We start from the raw sequence: 10,888 nt of genomic DNA, 5'->3' as shown, positions 1-10,888 counted from the left end.
AAAAGCCCATCCAAATTCCAAAATCCAAGAATAGAAAGTGTATAAATAGGAGATAGTTTGATGTAATTAGGACCTTCTTTTCACTTTTAACTTTTGAACCTTCTTTTGATTTTTGAATTTGGAGACTTCATTGAGAGCTAGGAACTGAGATTTCAGAGAATTGGGGAGGAGAATTGATCTCTCTTCTTCATCGTTCTTGCTTGAGCATTTTTGCTTTTCTTGTTTGAGTCTTGGGTGTGAAGAATTGAGGAATTTCTGTCTCAATTTCCATTTAAGATCTCTTTGATCATCTCACTGCATAATTGAGTTGAATCCAATTTCCTTCACTGCTTCCTCTTTAATTTCTTGTTAATTGCTTTGTGAATTTGGATCTGGGAAGGCAATTGAGATCTAGACTTTGCTATCTAGTCTCTGGAGTCCTGAGATCCCATTTTTCTTTTGGTTCTTCTGTGAACCTCTGCTGCAATTTAATTTCGTTTTCTGTTGAGATCTAACAGAATTCAAATCATCTCTTGCTTTGATAATTGTTGCAATTTAAATTTCCCTTGCTTGAATTCTGAAATCCCAGCCCTCAAATCCCTTTTCTATTCAAGCAATTTATATTTCTTGCATTTTAAGTTACTGCAATTTACATTTCTTGCACTTTAAGTTTCAGTAATTTAATTTCTTGTTCTTTAAGATTCAGCTCTTTTACTTTCAGTTTTCTTTAATTTCTGCAATTCTTCCCTTCCCCCTTTACATTTTCTGTCATTTACTTACTGTTGGATACAAAATCACTCAACCAATACTTGATTCGCTTGACTAAATCAACCACCGAACTAAAATTGCTCAATCCTTCAATCCCTGTGGGATCGACCTCACTCCCGTGAGTTTTATTACTTGATGCGACCCGGTACACTTGCCGGTGAGTTTTGTGTTGGATCGTTTTCCACACATCAAGTTTTTGGCGCCGTTGCCGGGGATTGAAATAGATTGACAATGATTAAGTGAAGTGGAGGTCTAGATCAAGCACTTTTTCTTTATTTTTAACTAACACACTAACTGTTTGAATTTTTGCTTAAACTAACTAAAACTTCATTCTAGCAATAGATTGAAGTTTCACTGGTTTTCTGGATCTGTGTGTTTCTTATTGTGTGTTTGTATGTCAGGTACAGGAAGAGCTTCCCCTATTTTCTCTGAAATTGACCAAAGAACTCTTCGAAGAATAAGAAGAGCTGAAAGAGGGAAGAACGTTATTGGAGAGGAAGAATCTGAGGAGGAATTCCAAGAAATGGAAGGAGATCCATCAAATCCCAATCAACCAGAAGGAGGGGCCAACAATAACCCACAACAAAGAAGAGTACTGGCTTCCTACACATTTGCAAATGCTAGACATTGTGGAAGTAGCATTCTTAATAATGTCAATGCAAACAACTTTGAACTAAAGCCACAACTCATCACATTGGTCCAAAACAACTGCTCTTTTGGAGGAGGGCCATTGGAGGACCCAAATCAACATTTATCTACCTTCTTGAGGATTTGTGACACTGTCAAAACTAATGGTGTACCTCCTGACAGTTACAAGTTGCTGCTCTTTCCATTCTCTCTCAAGGATAAAGCCACTCAATGGCTAGAAACATTTCCAAAGGAAAGCATCAACACTTGGGATGATTTGGTGAGCAAGTTTCTTGCCAAATTTTATCCCCCTCAAAGGATCATAAGATTGAAGACTGAGGTGCATACATTCACTCAAATGGATGCTGAAAATTTACATGAGGCATGGGAAAGATATAAGGTTCTGCTGAGGAAATGTCCACCAGAGATGTTCACTGAGTGGGATAAGTTGCAGAACTTCTATGAAGGACTCACTCTGAAAGCTCAAGAGGCACTTGATCACTCAGCTGGAGGATCATTGCAATTGATGAAAACTGCAGAGAAAGCTCAGAGCCTCATTGATATGGTGGCTAACAACCAATATTTCTTTGCTCACCAAAGGCAACGCCAACCATCGCAAAGGAGAGGAGTAATGGAGTTGGAAGGAGTGGATTCAATCCTAGCTCAGAACAAGATGATGCAGCAGCAAATTTAACAACAGTTTGAGCAAATGGCCAAAAGAATTGATAGCCTTCAAGTTGCATAAGTGAGTGCCACAAGCCAACCATCAACTACTTGGGGGCAAAATGAAGAAATTCAAGAGGAGCAACAGCAAGAGCAAGTCCAATACATGCACAACTAGAATCCTGGAACAAATGAAGTCTATGGTGATACGTACAATCCCTCTTGGAAAAACCATCCCAACCTCAGATGGGGAGACAACCACAATCAAACTCAGCAGCCATGGCAAAAGAACTCAACTCAAAACAATTGGAAAAACACAAACCACAACAACCAGCCAAGCACTAACCAAAACACATACAGAAAACCACAAAACACTTTTCCCAACTCTAACCATTATCCACCCAATAACTACCCAACTAACCAAAACACTCACCATCATCCATCAACACCCCAAAACCAACCATCTCACAAGACTCTCAGAGGATCAATAATCTGGAGATGCTCATGGAGAAGATGATGAAGAACCAAGAATTGACAATAAAGAACCAAGAAGCTTCCATGAAGAGCCTAGAAAGGCAGATTGGACGAATCTCCAAGCAGATTTCTATTGAAAGACCTTCAAGCTCACTACCAAGTGACACCATTCCTAATCCAAAAGAAGAATGCAAAGTCGTGCAATTAAGGAGTGGAAAGACATTGGTGGATGGCAACCAAGGAGCAACCAAGAAACTTATGGAGAATGACACAAAACCAACAGAGAAAGAGGGAGCTAGTAACAAGGACATAACAAACAAGAATGGCCCAGAAAAGCTCACAGAAGAGGATAACCAACCTCAGAATTTAAAGAAGGGAAAGCAGATCATGGAAGAACCAAATCCAAAATAGCAGCAAGTGGAAAAGAGTTCTACACCTTCACTACCCTATCCACAGAGATTCCAAAAAGAAGCAAAGGATCAACATTTCCACAAATTCCTTGAGACTTTTAAGAAGCTGGAAATCAACATACCTTTGGCTGAGGCATTGGAGCAAATGCCTCTATATGCCAAGTTCTTAAAGGAGCTCATCAATAAGAAAAAAGACTGGAACGAGAAGGAGACGGTAATGCTCAGTGAGGAATGTAGCGCTGTGCTCCAAAAAGGAATTCCACCAAAGCTTAAAGATCTAGGGAGTTTTGTAGTATCATGCACCATAGGCAAACTAACCTTGGACAAAGCTCTTTGTGATCTTGGAGCTAGTATCAACTTAATGCCCCTGTCCATGATGAAGAAGCTTGCTATAGAAGAACTCAAACTCACCAGGATGTCACTAGTCATGGCCGACAGATCAATCAAGACACCCAATGGAATTGTGGAAAATCTGTTAGTGAAGGTTGGAGAGTTTATCTTCCCTGCAGATTTTGTGATCCTAGACACCGACGAGGAAGGAAACAATTCAATCATCTTGGGAAGACCATTTCTAGCAACTGCAAGAGCCATTATAGATGTGGAAAAAGGAGAAATGATCTTCAGAGTACACAATGAGCAAATGATCATAAATATTTTCAAGTCAATGCAACACCCTCCTGAGCAAGAAGATTACTTGAGAGTGGATATGATAGAGAGCCTGGTGGAAGAAATGTTAGACACTAATCAGCATGAGCAAGAAGAAGAAATTAATCAAGAAACAGTAGAGGAACACGCAACTGAGATCTCTATTGACAAGGAGGTGGAACCAAGCAAGAAAGAAGAAGTGCGAAAACAAGAACTGAAGCCATTACCTACCCATCTCAAATATGCATTCCTCGGCACGTCAGAGAGCTTCCCAGTAATCATCAATTCATCCCTGACAAAGAAAGAAGAAGGAGAGCTTCTTGATGTACTCAGAGCTCACAAGGATGCTTTAGGATGGACCATTGATGATCTGAAAGGCATTAGCCCTGTAGTGTGTATGCATAAAATCCTCTTGGAGGACAATTCCAAAATAGCAGTTCAACCTCAGAGAAGGTTAAATCCTGCAATGAAGGAAGTTGTCCAGAAAGAAGTAATAAAATTGTGGAATGCAGGGATAATATATCCTATCTCCGATAGCTCATGGATAAGCCCAGTCCCAGTGGTACCAAAGAAGGGTGGAATGACAGTCATTATTAATGAGAAAAATGAACTCATTTCCACAAGGACTGTGACAGGATGGAGGATGTGTATTGACTATAGGAGGCTGAATGATGCCACACGCAAAGATCATTTCCCACTTCCTTTCATTGATCAGATGCTTGAAAGGTTGGCCGGCCATGCTTACTATTGCTTCCTGGATGGCTATTCTGGGTATAATCAGATAGTGGTAGATCCAAAGGACCAAGAAAAGACTTCATTCACATGTCCAGTTGGAGTTTTCGCTTATAGAAGAATGCCATTTGGACTATGCAATGCCCCAGCCACTTTTCAAAGGTGTATGCTCTCCATTTTTTCAGATATGGTCGAAAAGTTTTTAGAGGTTTTCATGGACGACTTTTCTGTTTTTGGTGACAATTTCAAGACTTGCCTGAAACATCTAACTCTTGTTTTGAAACGGTGCCAAGAAACTAATTTGGTTTTGAACTGGGAGAAGTGCCATTTCATGGTGCTTGAGGGGATTGTTCTTGGTCATAAAGTTTCAAGAAAAGGGATAGAGGTTGACAAGGCAAAGGTGGAAATTATAGAAAAGCTCCCTCCACCAACTAATGTGAAATCTGTTAGAAGTTTCTTGGGGCATGCAGGATTTTATAGAAGGTTTATCAAGGATTTTTCTAAAATAGCCAAACCTTTGAGTAATCTGTTAATAATTGATAATCCTTTTGTTTTTGATGAAAACTGCCAGCATGCCTTTGAAACTTTAAAACACAAACTCACAACAGCACCAATTATCACACCTCCGGATTGGGAACTACCCTTTGAAATCATGTGTGATGCAAGTGATATTTCAATTGGTGCTGTACTTGGACAAAAGAAGGGAAACTTGCATCATGTCATATATTATGCAAGTAAGGTGTTGAATGAGGCTCAAAAAAATTACACCACAACAGAGAAGGAATTATTAGCTGTAGTTTATGCATTTGATAAGTTTAGATCGTACTTGATAGGATCTAAAATTGTGGTTTATACTGACCATGCTGCCCTCAAGTATTTGATGTCAAAGTAGGATGCTAAACCAAGACTTATCAGGTGGATACTACTCCTACAAGAGTTTGACATTGAGGTAAGGGACAGGAAAGGCACTGAAAACCGAGTTGCCGATCATTTGTCAAGGCTGCCACATGAAACAATTCAAGAAGCCTCACAACCTGTGAATGAAAGCTTCCCAGATGAACACCTATTGCTGGTTCAACAAACACCATGGTTTGCTGACATAGCAAACTACAAAGTGGGGAGAAAGATACCTCAAGAATTCTCTAAGCAACAAGTGAAGAAGCTAATCAATGAAGCAAGGAAGTTCTTGTGGGATGAACCTTTTCTGTTCAAGAGATGTTCTGATGGAGTAATTAGGAGATGTGTCCCTGAGAGTGAAATAAGAGATATATTATGGCATTGCCATGGCTAAGCTTATGGTGGACATTTTGGTCCAGAAAGAACAGCTGCAAAGATATTGCAAAGTGGGTTCTATTGGCCAACTATCTTCAAAGATGCCAGAGAGTTTGTCCACCAATGTAATGAATGCCAGAGAGCAGGAGGATTAACAAGAAGGAATGAGATGCCGTAGAATTTCATTTTAGAATTAGAATTATTTGATCTATGGGGCATTGATTTCATGGGACCCTTTCCCCCTTCCTATTCTTTCAGATATATCTTGGTAGCAGTGGAGTATGTTTCAACGTGGGTGGAAGCAATAGCCACAACTACTTGTGATGCACAAATTGTCCTTCAATTCCTCAAGAAGCACATTTTTACTAGATATGGGGTACCCAAGGGTCTTATTAGTGATGGTGGTGGTCATTTTTGTAACAAACAAATGGAGAAACTTCTTCATAAATATGGAGCTATTCATAAAGTAGCCACACCATATCACCCTCAGACTAATGGGCAGGTTGAATTAGCAAACAGAGAATTGAAGAAAATCCTAGAAAAAATAGTAGGAAGCACAAGAAAGGATTGGGCTAGGAAGTTGGAAGATGCACTCTGGGCATACAGGACAGCTTTCAAAACTCCCATTGGGAAATCCCCATTTCAGCTATTATATGGCAAATCTTGTCACCTCCCTGTAGAGCTTGAACACAAAGCCTTTTGGGCTACTAAACTCCTAAACCTTGACTCTGAAGCAGCAGGGGAGAAAAGGCTGTTGCAACTAAATGAGCTGGATGAATTTAGGCTAGAAGCCTATGAAAATACCAAGATATACAATGAGAAAGCCAAGAGGTGGCATGACAGGAAGATATTGAAGAAAGAATTCAAACCTGGGCAACAAGTACTCTTGTATAACTCACGATTCAAGATATTCCCTGGCAAGCTTAAATCTAAGTGGACTGGTCCATATTTGGTAACTAAGGTCTTTCCTTATGGGAGTATTGAATTGCTAGACGAAGCAACAAAGAGTCGATTCTCAGCAAATGGTCATAGAGCAAAGTTGATGAGCGGATATTTTGTACGCTTTTTGGGGGTAATTTCATGTAGATTTTAGCATGTTTTAATTAGTTTTTAGTTAAATATTATTAGTTTTTAGGCAAAAATCATATTTCTGGACTTTACTATGAGTTTGTGTGTTTTTCTGTGATTTCAGGTATTTTCTGGCTGAAATTGAGGGAGCTGAGCAAAAATCTGACTTAGGCTGAAAAAGGACTGCTGATGCTGTTGGATCCTGACCTCCCTGCACTCGAAATGGATTTTCTGGAGCTACAGGAGTCCAATTGGCGCGCTCTCAACGGCGTTGGAAAGTAGACATCCAGGGCTTTCCAGCAATATATAATAGTCCATACTTTGCGCGAGAATAGACGACGTAACTTGGCGTTGAACGCCAAATACACGCTGCTGTCTGGAGTTAAACGCCAGAAAAACGTCATAATCCGGAGTTGAACGCCCAAAACACGTCAAAACCTGGAGTTTGACGCCAAGAAAGGCCTCCACACGTGGAAAGCATTAGTCTCAGCCCCAGCACACACCAAGTGGGCCCCAGAAGTAGATTTCTGCACCAATTATCTTAGTCTATTCAATTTCTGTAAACCTAGGTTACTAGTTTACTATTTAAACAACTTTTACAGACTTATCTTGTATCTCATGCAATTTTCAGATCTGAATTACATACTTTGTGACGGCATGAGTCTCTAAACCCATTGTTGGGGTGAGGAGCTCTGCAGCGTCTCGATGATTTAATACAATTCCTCTGTTTTCCATTCAAACACGCTTGTTCTTATCTAAGATGTTTATTCGCGCTTAACTGTGGAGAGGGTGATGATCCGTGACACTCATCACCTTCCTCAACCCATGAACGTGTGCCTGACAACCACCTCCGTTCTACATCAGATTGAATGAATGTCTCTTAGCTTCCCTAATCAGTTAGTTTCGTGGTATAAGCTGGATTGATGGCAGCATTCATGAGAATCCGGAAAGTCTAAACCTTGTCTGTGGTATTCCGAGTAGGATTCCGGGATTGAATGACTGTGACGTGCTTCAAACTTTAACCTGCTGGGCGTTAGTGACAGACGCAAAAGAGTGATTCTATTCCAGTAGGAGCGGGAACCAACCGGTGATTAGCCGTACTGTGACAGAGTGCGTTTGCATAGTTTTCACTGCGAGGATGGGATGTAGCCATTAGCCATGGGTGACGCCTCCAGACTGGTTAGCTGTGCGAGTGACAGCCGCACAGGTTATTTCCCCGTGAGGAATGAAAGTAGCCACCGTTGATGATGAACCCCTATACAAAGCTTGCCATGGAAGGAGCCTGCGTGTGAGAAGAGGATCTCAAGGAAGAGTTGAAATCAGAGGACAAAGCATCTCCAAAACCCCAACATATTTCCCAGTGCTGCAAATCAAAGTAACATTGTTCCCTCTTTTATTTTTATAATTAAATCTAGTAATTTCACTTTTTAAATCCTATTGATCTCCTAACTAAGAATAATAAAATAGATATTGATTGCTTCAAACCAATAATCTCTGTGGATTCGACCCTTACTCACGTAAGGTATTACTTGGACGACCCAGTACACTTGCTGGTTAGTTGGAAGGAATTGTGCTCTGAGCAAGTAATCAGTCAGTTGAGTTAGTTTAACTTTTTCTTGGCATATGCCAAGGAGCCATTAATTAAGGAACACAATTTCGTCCACCAAGTTTTTGGCGCCGTTGCCGGGGATTATTGAGTTTGAACAATTGAAGGCTTATTTTATTTCTTAGATTAGGAATATAGTATTGATGTCACAGAGTCATTAAATCTGAGTCCTTTATTCCCTTTTCAAAAATATTTTTCAAAAATATTATTTTTCTTTATTAATTGCTAATTTTCGTGTGAGTGTCCTTTGTTTTTCCTTAATCTTCAAGTTGTTCTTGTCTATTTTTCTTGTTTGATCTTTAATTTTTCTTGTTCTGAGTCTTTTCTTGTGTTTCTTGTGCTTTTTCAAAACAATTGTTATATTTGCTGCCCATTTGGCTAGAATAGAAGGGTCATATTCTTGATAAGGGAGCACCAGTACTTTTGAAAATCTTTTTCAAAAAAATAATTTTTCTTGATTTAATCTTGTGCCAAACTTTAAGTTTGGTGTTTTCTTGTTAATCTTTTATAAATTTCGAAAATTGATTTTGATTTTCTAAAAATTTTAAGTTTGGTGTTCTTCCTTTTGTTCTTGGTGTTCTTGTGAATCTTCAAGGTGTTCTTGAGTTTTTCTTGTGTCTTGATCTTAAAATTTTTTAGTTTGGTGTTCCTTGGTGTTTTCCCTCCAAAAAAATTTTCGAAAATTAAGGAGCATTAGATCTAAAAATTTTAAGTCTTGTGTCTTTTGTGTGTTTTTCTCTTTCATCATAAAATTCAAAATTCAAAAATTTTTATTTTTCTAACTAATTTTGAACTATTTTTTTTCGAAAATCTTTTATAAAAATTCAAATTTCAATTTCAAAATATTTCTAATTTCTTTTATATATTTCGTTTATTTTATTTTTAATTCAAAAAAAAAAATTTCACAAAATATTTTTAATATATTTTTTATATATATATTCCATTTTTATTTATTCCATAACTATAAAATAAATAATATCAACATATATACCCTTTCTTTTGGTCCAACACGGAAGCACCTATGAATGAACAGTCCAAGAGGACTCTGGGGTCATATGCTGACCCCACTACTGCTTCATATGGGAGTAGTATCTGTATACCCTCCATTGGAGTTAGTAGCTTTGAGCTGAATCCTCAGCTCATTATCATGGTGCAGCAAAACTGCCAGTATTCTGGTCTTCCACATGAAGAACCTACAGAGTTTCTGGCACAATTTCTGCAAATTGCTGATACAGTACATGATAAGGAAGTGGATCAGGATGTCTACAGATTACTACTGTTTCCATTTGCTGTAAAAGATCAAGCTAAGAGATGGTTAAATAACCAGCCTAAGAACAGCATAAAAACATGGAAACAGCTGTCAGAAAAATTCCTGAATCACTATTTCCCTCCAAAACGGATGACACAGCTAAGGCTAGACATCCAAGGCTTCAAACAAGGAGATAATGAATCCCTTTATGATGCTTGGGAAAGATACAGAGAGATGCTAAGAAAATGTCCCTCTGAAATGTTTTCAGAATGGGTGCAATTAGACATCTTTTACTATGGGCTTACAGAAAAAGCTCAGATTTCTCTAGACCACTCAGCTGGTGGATCTATACATATGAGAAAAACAATTGAAGAGGCTCAAGAGCTTATTGATACAGTTGCCAGAAATCAGCATCTGTACATAAGAAATGAATCTTTCATGAAAGAAGAAGCTAAAACAGTAACTGCAGAACTCAGTCCAGTGGATCAGGCTAATGAATTCAATCAGCAATTGGACTTTCTAACTCAACAGCTAGCCGAATGCAAGGAAATCTTACAGGAAACAAGAATGGCTAACAGGAACATGGAAGTACAATTAAAGCAGACAGAAAAACAACTGTCAAGACAAATAACAGAAGAATGTCAAGCAGTTCAATTAAGAAGTGGGAAAACATTAAATACATCACTTCAAAGCAGCAGGAAACCAAGAAAGGAACGAGTAGATACTCAAAATCCTCCTGAAGACAGTCCGAGCCCAGAAAGGGACAAAGCTGGCGTTCAAACGCCAGTAACAAGCAAGGAGGTGGCGTTTAACGCCCCTCCAGCTCCCAAACCTGGCATTCAAATGCCAGTGGGTGATCAGTCACATACAAATGCTGATAACAACCCTTCTAAAAAGGCTTCCCAACCCACTTCTGTAGGTAAAAAACCTGCAGCAACTAAGGTTGAGGAATACAAAGCCAAAATGCCTTATCCTCAAAACTCCGCCAAGCGGAACAGGATAAGCAATTTGCCCGCTTTGCAGACTATCTCAGGACTCTTGAAATAAAGATTCCGTTTGCAGAAGCACTTGAGCAAATACCCTCTTATGCTAAGTTCATGAAAGAGATCTTAAGTCATAAGAAGGATTGGAGGGAAACTGAAAAAGTTTACCTCACTGAAGAATGCAGTGCAGTCATTCTGAAAAGCTTACCTGAGAAGCTTAAAGATCCTGGGAGCTTTATGATACCATGCACATTAGAGGGCACTTGCACCAAGCAAGCTTTATGTGATCTTGGAGCAAGTATCAACATAATGCCTGCATCTACTATCAGAAAGCTTGGTTTAACTGAAGAAATCAGACCAACCAGGATATGTCTTCAACTTGCTGATGGCTCCATTAAATACCCATCAGGCG

The sequence above is a fragment of the Arachis stenosperma genome, chromosome 9 (genome assembly GCF_014773155.1).
Source record: "Arachis stenosperma cultivar V10309 chromosome 9, arast.V10309.gnm1.PFL2, whole genome shotgun sequence".
Taxonomy (NCBI): Eukaryota; Viridiplantae; Streptophyta; class Magnoliopsida; order Fabales; family Fabaceae; genus Arachis; species Arachis stenosperma.
This window is presented reverse-complemented; position numbering follows the sequence as displayed.